This window comes from Octopus bimaculoides, chromosome 14 (assembly GCF_046866305.1).
Source record: "Octopus bimaculoides isolate indiv1 chromosome 14, ASM4686630v1, whole genome shotgun sequence".
NCBI classification, from domain to species: Eukaryota; Metazoa; Mollusca; class Cephalopoda; order Octopoda; family Octopodidae; genus Octopus; species Octopus bimaculoides.
The window spans coordinates 49,270,518-49,292,498 of record NC_142941.1 but is presented as its reverse complement, the minus strand read 5'-3'; the positions used below and the strand labels follow the sequence as shown (position 1 = coordinate 49,292,498).

Here is a 21,981-nt window from a genome sequence, read left to right as displayed (position 1 = left end):
GCCTTTTAACGCCTCTGTCCTGTTTTTTAATATTCACCTCTTACACATCTGCAAAACATTTTCCTTTAAGGACTTTTTTTCATTCGGGAGAACAGAAAAAAGTCGCAGGGAGCAAGATCGGATGGGTAAGCGAGGTCATGCCACTTTTGGCAAAAATTGTCTCATTCTCAAGGGGGGGGGGGGGGGGTGCAGGCACATTGCGGTGGTAAAACTAAACGAGGAGGAACGAGTTCTGACTGTGTGGACGATTCTTTTCGCATTATGAAACAAATCATCATTGTCTTTGAAATTAGCCTTCACTTGACGCGCTGATGGGGGACGTGGGGACATTGAATGCTTCCCCTGACCTGATCACTGCTTCGTTTCCGGGTCGTAGCCATAGCAACCAGCTTTCCTCACCAGGGATGACCTTCGGAAAAAGGTTCGGATTGACTTCCAATTATTCTTTCAGTTCACGAAACGCATTCAGTCCTGGCTGCTTTTGATCTTCCGTTAGCAAGCGAGGCACAAATTTTGCTGCAAGTCATTTCATTCGCAATTCTTTGCTCAGAATTCGTTGACAGAAGCTTCAGGACACACCAGTCATATCAACAAATTTGTCGATTGTTCGGTGACGGTCCTCCAAGATAAGTTCATGAATTTTCAGAATGTTTTCACTCGTTCGAGGGGTTGACGGTCGTCGTGAATGAGATTGGTCTTCAAGTGACGAGTGACCATTCCTAAAGCGTGAAAATCACTCGTAAACTTGTGTTTTGCTTATGGCTTATAAGCTGTTCGAAGCATGACAACTGTTTCGGACGCCGTTTTCTCCAGCAGAGAACAGAATTTCATGGAAGCGCGCTGTTCCTTCGTTTCAGCCATCGCAAAATTCGACGAACAGGGGAGAAACACGTGGCAGTACGACTTCAGTCGACGATTCCGGTTGGCGAACTGATGCCTGAGGGTTGCATCAAGTGGCGTCTAGCAGCGTAAGTCTGAACTACAACTATTATTTTAATAAATGTCCATTGTCCTGAAATCTTTCATCACACATCTGTGACCTCTTCAGCGACAGTTTTCGTTTTCCTGTGTGTTCTTACTCCACTTACTCCATCCTGTTCTTCGAAGGTGTGTATCCTTATGTACGCATGCGTTTGTGTCCTTGTTTGTCTGTTTAGCGGGGTGGGGTGCGTGCGTGTCTGTACCATAGTTGATATGCTAAAATATTAATCATATTTGGTAATAAAACCGATCTGAAACAAGGAGCTTCAACAGAGTTAAGAATAAATAAAGAAGAAGAGCCTAGAGAAGGAAAAGGGAAAAGTTGAATATGGTTGTCACCATAGCATTTTGCTTGTGTGTCTCTTTGGGACGTCCCAAAGAGATACGCAAGCAAGAAAGAGAGAGAGAAAGAGAAGAGGAGAGAGAAAGAGAAGAGGAGAGAGAAAGAGGAGGGGAGAGAGAGCGGTCCTGAGACAGAGTGAGCGAGCGAGCGAGAGAGAGAGAGAGAGAGAGAGAGAGAGAGAGAGAGAGACGTCAACTCGGCTGTTTGACTAAAAGCTTCCTACGTATTCCAAGTGTTCTGCCTTCGATGTGCGAAATTTGGTAAAAAGACGCTGTGCACGAAAATAAGTGTGTGTGTGTGTGTGTGTGTGTGTGTGTGTGTGTGTGTGTATGTGTGTGTGTGGGTGTGTGTATGGGTGTTCCGCAAATTAACGATTCGGCCGATTACAAGAGAAATCAATTGCAAACTTGTATGAAGAACTAGCAACAATATGTTGAAAACTATTTACAACAATGCATTTTCACACCCTTCGTAGCAATAAGGCTTTTTTAAAAAATAAAGGTAGGCGGAATTGGTCGAAGATAAAATTTGTTAAGATATTTGATCTTTGTCAGTCTGTCAATAAACCGATTGAGCAAACGGAACCATAAGTTCATCTCTAATATACATCAGAAACAGCTGTTTCTGATGGACAAGTAAACAAATATGTAAAAACTATGACGTAAGTCTTTTCGTGTGTGTGTGTACATATATATATATATATATATATATATATATATATATATATATATATATATATATAGGGGAGAATGTACGAAAAAACAACAACAGACGAGGACAGGTGGTGTAAATAACAAAAGGATGTATTAGTATGACGCTCGGGAATACGGAAAGTCTTTGACGTTTCGAGCTACGCTCTTCAACAGAAAGAGTACGGAGACAGGGAGAAAAACAAGGAGAAAAAAAATTGAATAGTGTTCAGTCAACGGTCAATCATAATGTCTATATATATAATGTATCTATATATATATATATATATATATATATATATATATATGTATATATATATATATGTATATATATATATATATGTATGTATATATGTATGTCTATATATATAATGTATCTATATATGTATATGTGTGTGTGTGTGTGTGCGTATATATATATATATATATATATATATATATATATATATATGTATGTATGTATATATTTGATTAATAAATTCAAAAAAGGGATAGTAATGCCCTTACATTGGGACCTCCTCTGATGTGTGGCATTTGGTCAATGAGGGAGTTTGATGCTGCTGCCCTCATCTGTGTTTCCTGCCGTGGGGTAAGCTGGTCTGGAAAGAGATCCAGTTTTGTTTTAAAGACACTTACGTCCACACCATGCAGGTCTCTGGGTCATTTTGGAATGATATTAAAAAGCTGTGGGCCCTTGAAGCCCAAGCTGTTGCAATATCTTGTCCTGTATTTTGATGGCGATGCTGGGATCTTTGGCACTATGCATTGGCACCCCGTTCTGCAGTTTGAATAACTTTCAATGCCAAAGTTTGGTACATGGCCTTCTAGGATTTTCCAGATATATATCCTTGCATATCTCTCCCGCCTTCGTTCCAGGGAGAAGAGTTTTAATTCTTCCAGTCTTTCCCAGTAGCTGACATGTTGCATCGAGACGATTTTCTTGGTGTAGCTTCGTTGGATTGCTTCGAGTTCCACCGTTGATTTTTTTTATTGTGTGGTGACCATAGTTGGGAGCAATAGTCTAAGCGGCTGAGGACGTATGTCCGCCGAAGGATCATCAATGTCTCCTTTTCTCTTGTTCTGAAAGTTCGGAGGATCCAGCCAGCCAGCCGTCTGCATTTTATTACCAAATTGGTAAAATGCACTTGAAAAGATCCATCATTGCTCATGTCAATGACCAGGTCACGCACTGATTTGGATTCAGGGATTTCAGTTCCTCCTGGGCCAGTGTATCCTGTCTGCATGTCGTTTAGCTTTGTGCGTTGGTAGCGCAGAGCCTGGAATTTTTCTGCATTAAACTGCATGTTGTTGTCCTCAGCCCACCTGTATATTGCATCCAACAGCCGTTGCAGATGTGCAATATTACCAGGATTTTGTATTGTCCGAGAGACTTTTGTGTCATCTACAAGGGTAGCGACACACGGGTAGCAAAGGGAGCGATCTGAGCAGCCGAGGGTATGTCTGAGAGGGCCACTATGAACAGGAGTGGCTCCAAGACAGTGCCCTGTGGAACACGACTTGCTATTTGCGTTTCTTTGGAGGTGGCCCCGTTTATATGCGTGTATATATATATATATATATATATGCATGTATATATATATATATATATATATATATATATATATATATATATATATATATATATATATATATATATATATATATATATATATATATGTATATATATATATATATATATATATATATATATATATATATATATATATATATAAATAATAATAATAAAGGAGTTACGACGCAAAAACGTATAAATTCAAAAGAACATATTTATCTTCTTCAATATATATTGTTATATATATATATATATATATATATATATATAAAGTGTAGTATATTGCCACTTAAGTGTGGCTGACCCCTAGGGGTGGATGTTACTGTTGCTTTTGGAAAAGCAACAGTAACATCCACCCCTAGGGGTCAGCCACACTTAAGTGGCAATATACTACACTTTATCGTGCAGTTACTGTTAATACTTCATTTAGAGAATTAACATTGCTTGTTTTCACCTTTTCAATATCAGTGAAGAATGCCACTGGAAAAGAAGATATAAGGTCTGCCAGGTTTTTCTCTCTCACCAAGGTCATCAGCTGTCGAACGCCGACGAAGGGAAATAACCCTGAAATCCGGATACGTTCGTGCTGCTGGCCGAGGTGAGAGGGATAACTCCCTTGGCAAACAGGACACAGTCGTGTGTCGATAAGCCAGCTGGAAGAGATGTCCTCCTGGGGCTAAAAGCAACAGTAACATCCACCCCTAGGGGTCAGCCACACTTAAGTGGCAATATACTACACTTTATCGTGCAGTTACTGTTAATACTTCATTTAGAGAATTAACATTGCTTATATATATATATATATATATATATATATATGTATGTATGTATATATATATGTATATATGTATATATATATATATATATATATATATATATATATATATATATATATATATATATATATATATCACGTCCTCACTTTGTTGTTTTTTTGCTTTTTTGTTATTGTTTTTTTTTAACTATATATATATATATATATATATATATATATATATATATATATATATATATATATATATATATTTATATATATGTGTGTGTGAGTGTGTGTGTGTGTGTGTGTGAGTGTGTGTGTGCGCGCGCGCGCTCTGAAATACCACCCACAACAAGTCACTTTCAGGGTACTTGACCATTTAACATCCTACTACTATCATGGTACTCCCGCATTCTTCTTCTTCTTCTCTACCAAGAATTCACAAAGACCTCGAACCCACAAGAGTAAAGAAGAGAGACGGATACAGGCAGAAACAAGGAAAATGCCCCTTGTATTTGAATACTATGCAAATATTCTTTTAAAATACATTTCATTTAATTTTTCCAAAATTTAATTCTTTTCCATACTTACAGTTGAAAAAATCTCAATGACTGAAACCGGGACTGAAATGTATTTTAGAAAATTATTTTACCATTTTCTACCTTGACTTTTTTTCTATATATATCAACTCGTGTGTTCCTTTTCAACCTTCTACATATGTATATATATGTGTGTGTATATATATATATATATATATATATATATATATATACACACACACAATGTGTGGCTTGCGTATATATATGTGTGTGTGTGTGTGTGTGTGCAGGTCACATATTTTCCGTCTTCAAAATTCCCTCGCAGGTCACTGGTCGACGCCGGGCTTATAAATAAATGACACTTAACCCAATGAGCCGCGCTAAGGGACTGAACTAGGAACTTTACAGTTGCAAAGCGGGCGCGTTAACCACTCATCTATGCCTGCACCAACGAGGCAAGCACATAGCATCCATCCGTTGCCCGACACACAGACACAGAGCCACAGTTGTCATAGCAAATACTCCATTGCTACAGCGTCGTCGTACTTCACGCTCCAACGTCCTGTTTACCTGACACAATCAACCAGCAGCCAATGCAGCGGGGGGGGGGGGCGTTGTTTGGTTTGCCTCAGATTACTTACACTCCTCCTCCTCCTCCTCCTATTTATTATCCACTTCTCTCATCATCATCATCATCATCCATCTCCTCCTCCCACTTCTCATATTGCAGTCATTTCTTTCTTCTTTTACAACCTCCTCCTTCTCCTGATCCTCATCCACCTCATCTCTCAAGGTCCCGTTTCCCTCCTCCTCCTCTTTTCTCTCTTCCTCCTCCTTCTCCCGCTCCGCCTCATCACTCCCGATCCCGTTTCCCTCTCCTCCTTCTCCTCCTCCTCCCGCTCCATCTCCTCTTCCCGCTTCTTCCCGTTCTTCCTCTTCCCGTTCCTCCTCTTCCCGCTTCTTCTCGTCCCTCCCGGTCCCGTCTCCCTCCCCTCCCCCTCCGTCTCTTCCTTCTTCTCCTCCTCCTCCTCCTCCTCCTCCTCCTCCTCCTCCTCCTCGTCTTCCTCCTCCTTCTGCCTTACCCTCCTACACTTTTGCTTATCCCCTTTCCTCTCTGCTTCCAATTCCGCCCGTCTTCACGTTCTGAGTTCAAATTCCGCCGAGGTCGACTTTGTCTTTCATCCTTTCCCGCTCGATAAATTAAGTACCAGTTACTCACTGGGGTCGATGTAATCGCCTATCCCCTTCTCCTCAAATTCCAGGCCTTGTGCCTATATTAGGAAGGATTATTATTATTGTTGTTTTCGGTGGTTTGCTGCAGCTCAACGCTGATCGAACGCACCTATGAGCGACATTCCAGCCATGACCATGCCGTCTGTTTTACCTGGTTTTATATTTTTACCAGTGATTCTTTTTAGGATATGGTAGGTGGCGGTGGTGGTAGCGGTTGCGGTGTTGATTGTGGAGGTTGTATGTGTGTGTATGTTTGTATGTATGCAGGGGCGTATGTATAACTGAGGTTTAAAAAAAAAATCTTTCCGGTTAATTACTTTGTGACGCCATCCATATAAGACGCTGCAGTTAAGTGTTAACAAATTTTACATGACTAGCAGCTAGGCTAAGAGTTAAGTGTTAAGAATAGACTTAACAAAGAGAGCAGTTAATATGTTAATATATATATATATATATATATATATATGTTTAAATGGAGATAGCAGTGTATGTATATATATATATATATATATATATATATATATATATATATATATATATATATATATATATATATATATATATATATATATATATATATATATATATATATATATATATATATATATATATATATATATATATATATATATATATATATATATATATATATGGTCAAATATAACATATAATAAACATGGAGAACGGTTAATATGTTAATACAGTATTAGCATACTTAAGGTGCAGAGCTGCAAAATATGTTAATAGTGTATTAACATACTTAATGTGGAGAGCTGTAGATGTATGTTAATATCGTATGAAGATATTTCACGCGGATGGCAGTATTTTAATGGTTAAATATTAACATATTTAGTGTTGAGAGACAGAAATATATAGTAGATGGTTCGGTTCTTATCTGGAGTGATTTTAAGCGGTGATTACCTGTTAACAAGTGAGTCATATACATACATTGATACAGACATACATAAATACATGCTTACACGCAAACGCACACGCGTACACTGAAAAACGAACCAACACACATACACATAATGATAGGAAAGAACATTGACTTGATCTTGGTATCACGCCTTGTTAACACACAAATAAAGATAAAGAATAGTTATCCACCAATGCAGTGTTGAGCACTCATTCTCATTGCTCTGTAATAGCGTATGTAAAATGTCAAAACATGTTTTCTTTCTTTTTTTATTCAGAATATATTCAAAAGAATTTTTTTAATGTCTTGACACAAAAAAATATTCCTTCTCTAAAACAGTATATTCCCAAACACACACACACACACACACACACACATACATATATATATATATATATATATATATATATATATATATATATATATATATATTTTGCTGCTTGGTGCCACACCTTTGCAATTGTACATCTGACATCGTTCTCAGTAAACGGTTGTTGGAAGCCTTTCACATCCCTGTCCACAGCTGCCAGTTTACCTTTCTAGAGACTGACTTCAGGTTTAGTCTTCAATGAATTGGGAATTTATTTGTCACATGAATGAATTAAAAGCGCCATATTTGATGAAGTTCCATAAAAGTTATTTTTCATAAGAAGCTCAGCTGTAGGATGAAGAGAACAGTTGAAAACCTTGCAATTAGCATCCAGTCCTTGGCCCCTGCTGTGTATACGAGGCGTTGGTACAAAATATTTGTTGACCCAATCAGAAAAAGGATTCTATAACCTATGTCTTTTGTTAGTATAATAATGTACCGGTAATATATTCAAGCCTTTAAAAAAAAGTAGGGACGCAGGTTTTTGCCTTGTATAGCAAGTTTACACATATACATACATCTCTGCAGCATTGGCATATCACTGCACAGTTAATCTGCCATTGACATCCTTGTCTCTTGAGGTTAATCTCTCATTAACTGCAGCAACGAGAGATTGATAGTTCCGAAGACAATAACGCCAGGGCAACGATGATACATCAGCATTAAACGTTTGTTCGGCTGTTAAAGTTTTATCACTGATGATCTTTGCAAACTCATCTACGAATTTCTCGGTCACAAATCTTTAAATCTTTAATGCACAGACCGTACAATTCAAGCAAACAAACCAGATATCATCATCGACGAAAGGAAAGATAAAACCTGTAAATGAATTGATATTCCATTCGATAAAAACATATCAGTAAAACCATGTGAAAAACTAAAACAAAAAAGGAGTTTTTCTCATCACAAGAGGCCTCGTGTGTGTTAAGAAAAGGATGTGAGAAACCTCTTAACAATATCCTTGGTCAACCACCTCACTAAGGAAATCAAATAACAGCAATGATCATCACTGCACACATAGGACAAACAGACCTGAAATTTGGGTGTTGGGGGTCAGTCGATGATATCGGCTCTAGCTTTTGACTAGTACTTCTTTACTGACCCTGAAAAGAAGAAAGGCAAGGTCGATTTCAGCAGCTGAATTTTAGCTCAGAACGTAAAGAGCCTGAAGAAATACGGCTGTGTATCTTTGGCCGACGGGCGACCATTTTGCCAGCTGGCCGCCCTAATAATGAGAGAGAAAGATTAATCCAGGGTAACACAGGATCAAGCCCTCTGGAATTATCAGAATTATCAGGAAGGTATTAGATAGCCGAAAAGAACGAATAGCATGGTACCGTAGGCTGGAGGTAGCAAGGCCACTACGCATGCAAGACTCCAAGAGTTCCAACAAAACTTGTGATAAAAAGAAATAATAATAATAATGATAATAATAATAATAATAATAATAATAATAATAATAATAATAATAATAATAATAATAATAATAATAATTATAATAATAATAATAATAATAATTATAATAATAATAATAATAATAATACAGTTCTGTATTTAAGAGATGAGGAATTATTTACATTATTTACATTATTTACATTTGACGGATATTCGTCCTCATCTTGTTTCGGCTGATATACCCTCCAGCCTTCGGCAGGTGTCTTGGGGAAATTTCGAACCTGGGTTCTCATTCCTATCGATGTTACTATTATTATTATTATTATTATTATTATTATATCATTATTATTATTACTATTATTAATCAGGTGGCTACCGTGAATCGAACTCGGGTATCCTTGATCAATTCTGTGAAGTGGATGGAATTCTTCACGTATGATGTTGACTGCTAATGGACTGATTATATCCACCAAGAAGCGGCTCAGTGGATGACATGCTGAACCTCTACAGCTCACTATAGGTCTTAGTGGAATACCTTCCTTGTGAATCTTAGGGAGACCGTACATGTGTGGTAGTTTACTGTAGTGTTGAGTCAGCTGTCTGTACTTCATATGACATCAGGGCAGTATTCAAGAGCAATACAACACTTCGCAAATATCTCCTTCGGGTAAAACCACCAACAGAAGAGAATATGACCAAAAACTGCGTGTACTCCATCCCATGCAGCTGTGGTAGGTTATACAAAGGCGAAACATGGCGCCCCCTCAAAATAAGGGTAGAAGAACATCGCAAAGCTGTGACACGAGGAGATATCGATAAATCGGGTATAGCTGATCATGTATGGAAAAATGGAAACCACCTCCCCCTGTGGGATGAAGTTAAAATAATAGACAGGGAACAACACTGGAAAATACGAAAACTAAAAGAATCAGCACATATGCTAGGACACAACAACCTCCTAAGCAGACCGAGTGCAGATATGAATAGCATATGGGAACCGGTATTGAGGTAGGATAGAAAAATAATAGATTTATAAGCCTTAAAATTCATCCCATAATTGCCCACGGGCATATGGCGTAGTGGTTAGGAGCGCGGGCTACTAACCCCAAGGTTCCGAGTTCGATTCACGGCAGCGACCAGTAACATCGATAGGAATGAGAACCCAGATTCGAAATTTCCCCAAGACACCTGACGAAGGCTGGAGGGTATATCAGCCGAAACGTTGTGTTAACAACAAACAAGATGAGGACAAATATCCGTCAAATGTAAATAATGTAAATAATAATGAAGATTTCAAATTTTGGCACAAGGCTAGCAATTTCAGGGAGGGGTGAGGCAATTGAATCGACCCCAGCATTCAACTGGTATTTATTTTATCGAACTCAAAAGGATGAAAGTCGACCCCGGGGGAATTTGAACTCAGAACGTAAAGACGGACAAAATGCTTAGCGGCATTTTGTCCGGCGTGGCAACGGTTCTGCCAGCTCGCCGCCTGAATAATAATAATAATAATAATAATCCTTTCTACTATAGTCGTCGTCGTTTAAGTGGCCGCTGTTTAACATTCCGTAAGGCATGTTTCGCTTATTTAACTATGAAGGAATCATGCGAGTGTTTAAGAGGAGGTGAGTGGGGGTGGGTGGAGTAAGGTGAGGGGAGGGAGGGGAATTAGGATGATGAGATTAAGAATGGGAGAAGAGGGGAGGGAGAGGAGATAAAGAGAGGTGTCGGTGTAGTGGCTGGTAGTAATGGGTTGAGGAGGTGAAGTGGTGGTGGTGTCGGCGGCGGTGGCGAACCCGTGTCAGTCATGCAGCATTCTGATTGAATCTGAGGAGGGGAAATGTGCAATGGTTTTAATGAATGAAGCAGAGCGAAGAAAGTACAACCGTCATGCACCGAAATACATTGATGCCAACCTCACACACACACACACACACACACACACACACACACACACACACACACACACACACACAAAAGTACATCTGAGCATATATATATATATATATATATATATATATATATATATATGTATGTATGTATATACATGAATGTATTTGTATATATATATGTGTAAATATATATATATATATATATATATATGGCATATGACGTAGTGATTAAGAGCACGAGTTCGATTCCAGGCAATGACCTGAATAATAATAATAATAATAATAATGATGATGATGATGATGATGATAATAATAATAACATCGAAAAATACCTTAGGAACGAGAACCCAGGTTCGAAATTTCCCCAAGACACCTGATGAAGGCTGGAGAGTGTATCAGCCGAAACGTTGTGTTAACAACAAACAAGATGAGGACAAATATCCGTCAAATGTAAATAATGTAAATAATGTTAGAAAGAATAAGTCCTGGGGTCAATGTCTTCGACTAGCATTCATTAAGGTGGTGCTCCAGTATGGCCGCAGTCAAATGACTGAAACAAGTAAAAGAATAAAAGAACACACGCACACACATTTATTGATATTGACTGCATCTCACATGCTGCACACCTGCTTTAGGTGCACCGTATTTGCACTTGATCATTTGATCTGAGAGAGAGAAACAGTCAGAAACCAGACCAGAACGCGATCTTTGCTGCCTGTCACAATATGACACTCTCAGCCGTTCCTCTTTCACCTTCCAATCGCTTTCGCTTCACGTTTTTAAAGACTCTCAACACTGGAAATTTCTAATTTTTCACACTGAAATTTGATAGCTATGTAATAACATGTTTAGTAGCACTGCTTTATGTGTGTGTGTGTGTGTGTGTGTGTGTGTGTGTGTGTGTGTGTGTGTGTGTGTGTGTGTGTGTGTGTGTGTGTTTGTACATACAGACTCATACATGCAGACATTTATATATATATATATATATATATATATATACACACACACACACACACACACACACACACACACACACACACACACACATGATATGATACACATATATATATATATATATATATACATATATATATATATATATGATATATGTATATGATATATATATATATATAGATATATATGGGAGAATATACAAAAAATAACAACAGACGAGGACAGGTGGTGTAAATAACAAAAGTATATATTAGTATGACGCTCGGGAATACGGAAAGTCTTTGACGTTTCGAGCTACGCTCTTCAACAGAAAGAATACGGAGACAAGGAGAAAAACACGGAGAAAAAAAATTGAATAGTGTTCAGTCAACGGTCAATCATAATATATATATATATATATATATATATATATATATATATATATATATATATATATATATGTATCATATCATATGTGTGTGTGTGTGTGTATACATATATATATATAAACAATATATGAGTATATGCATATATATGTACATGTATGTACATACCTTCATCCACATGTACACATAGATACATAACTGGGTACATGACGTGGCAAAAGAACATGGACAAAATGATAAACAAGGTACAACAAACAAGTAAGCCACATAGAAACATCTCCTTCATCAGCTGCCACCATTAAAACACCGGCGTTTCGAAGAATTAAGGCAGTACCCATCGTTGAAATGGTTCTTCCCATACATATATATATACCGAAGTAAGCATATTTATATATATATATATATATATATATATATATATATATATATATATATATATATATGTACTTATGTACTTATTCTTTTACTTGCTTTAGTCGCTTTGACTGTGGCAATGCTGGAGCACCGCCTTTTAGTTGAAGATATCGACCCCTGGACATATTCTTTGTAAGCCTGGTACTCATTCTATCGGTCCATTTTGTCGAACCGCTAGTATTACGGGGACGTAGACACTATATATATATATAAACTATTTATCTAATCCCTGTATATTTATAATGAAAAATCCCTGTATATTTATAATGATAAATAGTTTTACCGATAAAGGTTTTTTTCATACTGAACTACTTGGCAGAATTGTTAATTATTAATTCTATTATTAATTGACGATTCTCTGCCCTTATTCTTGTATATATATATATATATATATATATATATATATATATATATATATATATATATATATATATATATGTACACACACGCACGCACACACAACATACGCGCGCGTGCGCGCACGCACACACACACACACACACACACACACACACACACACACACACACACACACACACGTGTATATCTGTATATGCATGCATGAGTGTGGCATAAGTCTTCCACCCAACAACAAGAATTGTGCTTCTGATAGGCTTCCATACAGTTTGCGTGATGCGTTCCAATAACACAAAACTTCTTTTAGTAACGAGAGAGGATGACAACTTCCACACTGAAAGTTTTCTTATTATTTTCACAAAACTATTTCAATTAATGGTAATGTACTCCACCGTAGTTTCACCATTTCAAAACAAGAGACAGACAAAACGTATATCTTCAGATACTCATGCGATGGATTAAGCTTTTAGTGTTGTCAGTGTATGCATTGGAAGAGACGACTGGTTTTTATAATGTCAGTGGTAGGAGAAATATGAGCTGAGCGGGATCATGGGTTTCCAAAATAGATTAGCGACATATTAGTTGTTTATTATCGGTATATTAGTGGCATAAGGAAATATCTACGACCGAGGATTGAAACTGAACGTCGAATTTATTTGGTCGGTAGCTTACAATCTACGACATAGTGACTAATATTGAGTGATCGATTTGAGCAAAGAGAAAGAGCAAATAGTAAAAAAGACAAGGGAAAAGACACAACACAAAATAAAATAAACACACACACACACACACACTAAGACAGACACTTCCTTCCGTCGAAATGAACGTCCTTCAAATATACACATTACAAGGAAGGAAACCCGACCCCCGAGATATTGCACAAATTGCAAGAGAAAACATCTTGTTCTTGCACAACCAGCATAAATATGAGAAGACATATTGAATATTGTAATGTATATGGTCACAGATGGAACGCCTTTGTTCATAGACCAGTTCGATGTGGGTTGACACACAGCCAAACAACCATAAATCCCAAACAGTCAAACGGGTGTATATTATGCACCAACTATGCAAATATATACACACAATTACTCACACATATACTAATGTAATTTACATACACGTATACATGCATACATAGCGGCACACAAGCATACACATATACACACACACACATACATATACACACAAATACATACATAAATATACACGTACACACACACACACACACACACACACACACATATATACATACATGCATCCATATAGATTCTCCCACCCACACACGCAAAATTAAACAAATATTTTCAGATTTATTTCTTTTTAAAACCCATTTGACAGAATCAACCATTTTAATGATATCATGCATACATAATGACCTCATGCATCTATAAACATCTTGCATACATATGTAAACGTGTATACACATACATACGCATAAATACTCACGACATCCCCAAACACATGCATATATATTTGTGTGCATCCGTCTATATATTGACGAGTGTCTGTGCGTCTGTGGATGTACATACATGCACATATACATTATATATATATATATATATATATATATATATATATATATATATATATATATATATATATATATATATATATATTTCTGTACATACATACACACACATACACACATACATATATATATGTATATACATGTATATACATATATATATGTATGTATGTGTGTGTATGTATGTACAGAAATATATATATATATATATATATATGTATATATATAGATTGCATTGGAGTAAAATACATTATAAATTGTTTGAATGACTCGCTCAGGAGATTATTATATACACCATTATCCTTCGCTACATTATGTATAAATATAGCTATTCTTCAGAACTTCAACCATTATCGAAATATGTCACGTATTACAAGTTCACAGTAAAAACTCAATTTCTTAGTAGTCGTTGTGACATTTTAAAATAAATTGTAGTTTTCACTTATGCAAATAGACAAAAATTATAATAAAAGACATGTATCGATAGTTTATATGTGTGTGGGGTAGGTGTGTGCATACACGGAGATAGATAGAGAGATAGATAGATAGATTGGTAGGTAGATAGATGGATGGATAGATAGATAGATACATACATACATACATACATACATACATACACACATATAAACATATATGCATATCTATATACATACACAAACACAGACATGTATATATATGCTTATATAAATACGTATATATACACACATATACACAGACATATATATACAAATATATATATATATATACATAATATATGTATGTTTGTATATGTATATATATATATATATATATATATATATATATATATATATATATATATATATATTTGTACCCTTATCAGACGAGTAGTCATGATGGGTATATTGGGCTTCGTATAATTGTGTTTCCCAGTGTCACTTCGATGGCATACGCTGCTACGAACATGAACAAGAAGGGGTCACTGAAAACAATGAATATAAGATACTGTGGGATTTTACAATCCAATGTGACTCCCTAATCAATGCTCGGAGACCAGATATTGTTGTAGTAGATAAGGGAAAAAAGGAAACCAAGATCATAGATATTGGAATACCTGGAGATGCACGCTTGAATGACAAAGAACTGGAAAAGATGGAAATGTACAGATTACTAAAAGACGAAATTGTAAGAATATGGACCATGAGGAGAGTGTCTGCCACTCGGAGCACTAGGAACCAAGTTGGAGAAATATGTCAGAGAAATCGGAATTGACATGAGAGCAGAGCAAGGCCAAAAAAACTGCTCTGCTGGGGATAGCTAGGATTTTGAGATTGGTTCTTGGATGCGGAATGTCTCACGCGATAATTAACAACCAAGAATCAAAGGTTATAACGTTCGGAAAGAGACCCGGTGAGACCTCTGGCAGCAGGCTGCTGTCCGCCGCTCTCACAGAATCTACCAGAACAAACAAGGCCGAAAGTTCTGAGAAGTATAATAATAATAATAATAATAATAATAATAATAATAATAATAATAATAATAATAATAAGAAGAAGAAGAAGAAGAAGAAGAAGAAGAAGAAGAAGAAGAAGAAGAAGAAGAAGAAGAAGAAGGAGAAGAAGAAGAAGAAGAAGAAGAAGAAGAAGAAGAAGAAGAAGAAGAAGAAGAAGCAGAAGAAGAAGAAGAAGAAGAAGAAGAAGAAGAAGAAGAAGAAGAAGAAGAAGAAGAGGTGAAGCAGTGAAACAGTGAAGTGGTGAGGTGGGTGGAGTAAGATGGCTTGATAAGCCGACTTCAAAGAGAATCAGAAAAGCATCGTTAATGCGACATTATCTTGCAGGATGAGAGTTCTTGAACAGATCCAACAGTGCAAAACCAAATAACACGCATGAGCCGTCACGATATATTAAATTGTGACGTCACCACAACAGCCCTCCTCCCATCTACGGGGAAGAAGCATAACAAAAAGCTATAACACACAATATATACGCGCGCGTACGTGCGTGTTTGTGTGTGTGTGTATTGTGTGTGTGTGTAAAGAAATATATAACAATAACATTTTACAATTAAAATGGCGATCGCCATGGCAACAACAATGTCAAACATTAATAAAAACAATATGGCTATGGCGAAAATATTTGAAGGGAGCGAGGGACGGTAATGCCATTACACAAAGAAACACTCCAGATCATCTCCAGGCGGGTTTTTCAACTCAATATGTACATGCAATTATTTATACCTTCATATGTACATCGAAAACTAATTCCCAAAAAACAATTACGCACACACGTTCGTGTGTACGTATATACATACATGCCACACGTGCACTTGGCTCTGGTGCACGGTTACTTGTAGCAGAAACAGTTGTAGCCTAATGGAATTGATTGTGTAACTCCTTTCGTTCCATGATTAACATTACGCTCTGATCTGACTTGACGATTCACTGGGAAATATATCGGGTCCTAACAGCTAGTTATTGGTATCGTTATGGCTAAGCGGAAATATATGTATTTCATGATGTTATCAGCCTCATGTATGCAAACTTGGTCAAAGGATGCACTTCGACACTTGGTGGTTAAAAGATGTTGCTGAAGGGAGTGGAGAATTCCAACCATGCTTCGTGGTTTGCTACCTCAACATCTCCTTTATAGGATCCTGTAGCTAAAGACATCATCAGGAGAAACCATGTCCGGTTTCAGCCCCTACTCCTCTACCGTTTGCGACCTGCTGCCCCCCCCCCCCCCCCACTTTCAGAGGTGTCTTCAGCTCTGGTGTTGAGTGCATTTCTTACTCTTTTTTTCTTTTGTTCTTTGGTTTCTTTGATGCAGCGTCAACGAATGTGTGTGTGTGTATGTGTGTTTGTGTGTGTGTGTGTGTGTGTGTGTGTGTGTGTGTGTGTGTTTGCCTGTGTGCACGTGTGTGCGGTTCAAAGCATATGATCATAATCGTATTCCTCATAAAATGGCGACCCAGAGTTATATTTCGCTCTTCCACACACACACTACACTATAACCACTGTCAAGACACTCGTATCGTCACCAGGACACCACTGCTGCTCGTGCAACATTACTGTCGCCACCATGACATCACTACACTAATCAACACGTCATTTATACGGTGCAGTTTTAACCCCACCGTAAGCTATTACGTCTACAATTCAAACAATACTAGCAGTTGTATAATTTACTATAACTTCCACCATCGCAAACAACATCAACAACAAAAAACAACCGCCTGAGCTCAACCTTCGCTGTGTCGCAGCATTGTTACAACTACCAAAACAACCAGGAATTCCTGTACCACACCCAAGATATAAACCCACCAATAACTTTGTGCTTCCATCACAACTCTTCAATCAATGCATTTCAATGGTTCTCTTTTCCTCGCCTTTGCGACTGCGCATTACACTTTTATAGCAGACGACACATTTTTTCAGTAAATGCTCATGGAATCAAAAAAGCAAAAAACAAGCAGAAGATGAAATTTGCTGATTTATCACGATTTTCCTCTTAAACTAGGAAATTATTTCAGAGGAAAATGCTAGCATCTCACGATTTATTTCTCTAACAGGTTAAAGTAGTCCATGTGGAGTGACAATCTTTTGCTTTGATCTCTCAAGTGGTGGCGGATCCACTTCTTTCGAGAGTCAAATTGTACAACTGTTTCTACAACAGCCTCTATCGTGTACGTTGATGTGTATCTATGTGTGTGTGTGTTTGTGTGTGTGTAACTATGTGTACGTGTGTGTCTATGTGTATATCTATGTGTGTATGTACATGTATATATGTCTGTGTGTGTGTGTACATGTGTGTGCTTGAGTATTTCTCAGTGTGCACGTGTGCTACTGTATATCTGCATTTGTGTGTGTCAATGTGTACATGAGTGTATATATGTGTATACATGCGTATGTTTGTGTATATCTGTGTGTAACTATAAATGTGCATGTGTGTACTTATCTGTGTATATGCGCACGTCTGTGTGTGTATGCTTTTGTATGTATGCGTCTGTGTATATGAATGTGCGTATGTGACAGTGTGTGTCTGCGCGTGTGTGTATACGTGTATATGTACCTGTGTGTGTTTATGTATTTATAAGCGTTTCTAAGTGTGTAATTATGTGTGCATGGGTGTGTACTTATTTGTGTCTATATGTGCGCATTCGCTTGTGAATGTTCTTGTATGTATCTGTTCGCGTGCGTATGCGTGTGTATACATGTGTATACGTGTGTGTTTCTCTGTGCGTGCGTGTATGCGATGGAGGCGCAAACATATCTCCATTTTGTATTAGCCATGATAAACATTAGTGTTTTTTGAAAGAACATTTTTCTGTAAACTTTTGGTGGAATTTTGAAAAGTCTGCCACTTAAGAGGCACTTTTACTCTCACCACGGCAAGTGTTTAACGGGGACCATTTTAATTAGATCCGAGATAGTTCGGTCTTTGAGGGTACCGTTTCTTCTGGTTAAAAGTTCGATATAATGCGTAATTTCCTAACTAATGCAAAACTTTATCCCATTTAAGTCTAGCTTGGTACATTCAGAATCTTATAATTAGTCCCTCCTTATGATTAATGACTGATTATTATTGGTGGTGGTGGTGGTGGTGGTGGTGGTGGTGGTGATGATATTCGCCATAGGAGAGTCTTTTGAATGGGACATTATAAAGACAAGTAACATATGGTGTGAAGATTCATAAACTTGGATGAAATATGGAAAAATCATGAGATAAAAAGTATACAAGATAAAAAAATTCGTGGATGATACAGTTGTTTTTTTATATCTAAGGTCTTCTAATTATGGCCAAATAAGGGACCACTAGATCCAAGATCGCCCTGACAACGAAGACCAAGTGGTGTTCTCCGACAGACATGCGCGTGCTTAGAGTAATTCCCTCCAGTCCAATGTCACCGAGAGTTTGATCAGAGAGGAAAGTGGCTGTCCTTAGTCCGTTCAGCCGCTTTCGCCATTGCACCCAGACGGAAGAAACCTGCCTGCTCAAGCCCAAAGACGCAGTTGATGGCTGGATCTGTTCTACTCGTGAAAACAGGTGAGAGACATAATAACTCCACAAGTCATTATACTCGGACACAAAAGCAAAACTGTATTTGAAGAAAACATTTTTTTACATTCTGAGTTCAAATCGCGCAGAGGTTCAGCCTGATGGAACTCACACTCAACGAGTAACGTTCACTGGAAAATATTAACTTTCAACCCAGGTTAAATGGATTAATTGGAGTATATGTTTTTATTTATATTCATTTTCTGATGTATCTAGAATCAGTGAAGAACATATTTTGACATAAACCCTACTTACTGCCACAGTTAAGCGGATACATGGCTTTACATATTTCAACCTACACACAGCTGCCGAGATAATCTGGACATTTGGAGGCAGGTCTTCAAACTCTTTCCTAATCAACAGTTACTATTTGTAACTGTTGGCGGGATTTATCGCATTGTGTCTTTCTGTGTTAGGTCTCCATCACTCAAGGGTGACCCTTTATCTGCATCAGAAAAATTCTCCTCTCTAAAGCGAAAGCTTGGGCAAGGTCTTTTACATATATATATATAAAAGACCAGCAGTTGTCCATGCATGGAAGTCTACGAAGTCCTCTAAAGGAATGGCAAGGAGCGATAAAGCTTGGCACCAGTGTTGTTGCAGATGAAAACAGAATGTAAAGAGCCGAAACAAATACCAGAAAACATTTTATCCGGTTCTCTAACAATTCTATCAATGCTCCATTGTGGACGAGTATCCATTTTTTTATCCCCACCAGCACGATGAAAGGCAGGATTTGAACTCAACGAAAAAACTGAACAAATAATGCTCTCTTTATTCTCTTTTTCTATATATATGCTGTATGTATTGTCTGGAACTCTAGCGATTTTGCCACCCCGTTGCCTTCGTATTCAACTGCACAACACATGCAATCAGTTTGTAACCAGGGGAGATGGTCAAAAGGCAAGTAAAGAACGCAACGGATGGAAAATATCAGGAGCTGGTTGGACAAGAGTGGCAAGGCAGCTGAAGAACTAACGCTTCATCGGAAAGACTTTCGTTGTCGTATCACCAATGCGTTACATATGATACGTGACGATGACGACGACGACGATGTGTGTGGACAAATATATTTCATTTAATTGAAACATATTTGTCATCGATTTCAACATTGTTGATTTTATGTGAGCGTGGAGGGCATGATTGGCAAAAGTAAATCTAGGAAGAATTTACATGACCGGAAACCAACGAGATGCGAAACTAACGCTCAAACATGCGACTGTCTACTAAGAACATTTACTTACGTTAGCGTCTCAGAGTCTGGAATCCTTCTTCTGCTGGGGAAATATTTCATATAAATATCTATTGCCACCAGTAAAGGTGACAAATGATGCAGGAAATGACCAGAAAGATATCGGAATATTGGAAATCTTGATGAGATTTCTGCCAATTTTGCTGCTCATCTATATGTATCATACGTTTCCTTTTTTTCTGTGAATGCTTGTATTTGTCTGTCATGTGTCGCTATGCTATGCATGTATATATGTATATGTGTGTAATTGTGTGTGTGTGTATACATACGCACATATGTATGTATGTGTGTGTGTGTGTATATACACATATTCATATATATATATATATATATATATATATATATATATATATATATATATATATATATATATATATATATACATACGTATATATATGTATGAGTGAGGAGGAGCCTGGCGAAGAGGAAAGGAAGGACGACCAGGTGGAGGAAGAAACAGAGGATGAGTGGAAAACGGTCATCAAAAAGAAGAGAAAGAAGAAAAGGACACATTTCTCTACTATTTTTTAAGCGACGCTAATCTCGTATCGAGAAAAACAACTTGATTTAAATCTCTGAGCGAGAGACATACAGTAACAGCACCAAATACTTAATGTTCATATGCCAACAGAATGTGGCATATATTGTGTTTTTTCACAAACGACATCCATTGCCTATCAACGGTGTATATATATCAAGTACGATACATATATGGACATTTACACACACACTCGCGCGCACGCACGAACACACACACACACACACACAACACACACATAGTCTTCACCAAGGTATCGTTCAATTCTGCCATGCAGTGAGATCGAACTCCTGACAACGTGAGACTGCTGTGAGTTTCTTAAGCAGACAAATATGCCTGCCTCTCTCTCTCTCTCTCTCTCTCTCTCTCTCTATATATATATATATATATATATATATATATATATATATATATATGTATTATGTATGTATGTATGTATGTATGTATGTATGTATGTATGTATGCATATAAAACTGAAAGAAGCCCGTCGTATATATATATATGTGTGTGCATGTTTGTGTGTTTGTTTGCCCCCACCATCGCTTCACAACCGATGTTGGTGTGTTTACGTCCTCGTAACTTAGCAGTTCGGCAAAACAGACCGATAGAATAAGTACTAGGCTTGGGGGCGATTTGTTCGACAAAAGGCCGTGCTCTAGCTTGGCCACAATCAGATGACTGAAAAAGTAAAAGAATGTGTGTGTGTGTGTGTGTGTGTGTGTGTGTGTGCATATATACATATATATATATACACACACACACATATATATACATTTATAAATGTATGTATATATATATGCGTATATATATATATATATTTGTGGGTGTGTGTGTGTACGTATGTATGTATGTATGTATATATGTACGTAT

General features: G+C 37.4%; 1 protein-coding gene across 1 annotated transcript in view; it reads right to left on the bottom strand.

Moving 5' to 3' along the window:
- The window catches only part of LOC106868611 (aromatic-L-amino-acid decarboxylase), a 134,191-nt gene extending 113,380 nt beyond the window's left edge, over positions 1-20,811 (bottom strand). The window contains exon 1 of the mRNA XM_089362097.1: positions 20,566-20,811. The gene's annotated coding sequence lies outside the window, so the exon portion shown is untranslated. The remainder of the gene's footprint in view (positions 1-20,565) is intronic.
- Positions 20,812-21,981: the final 1,170 nt, after the last annotated feature.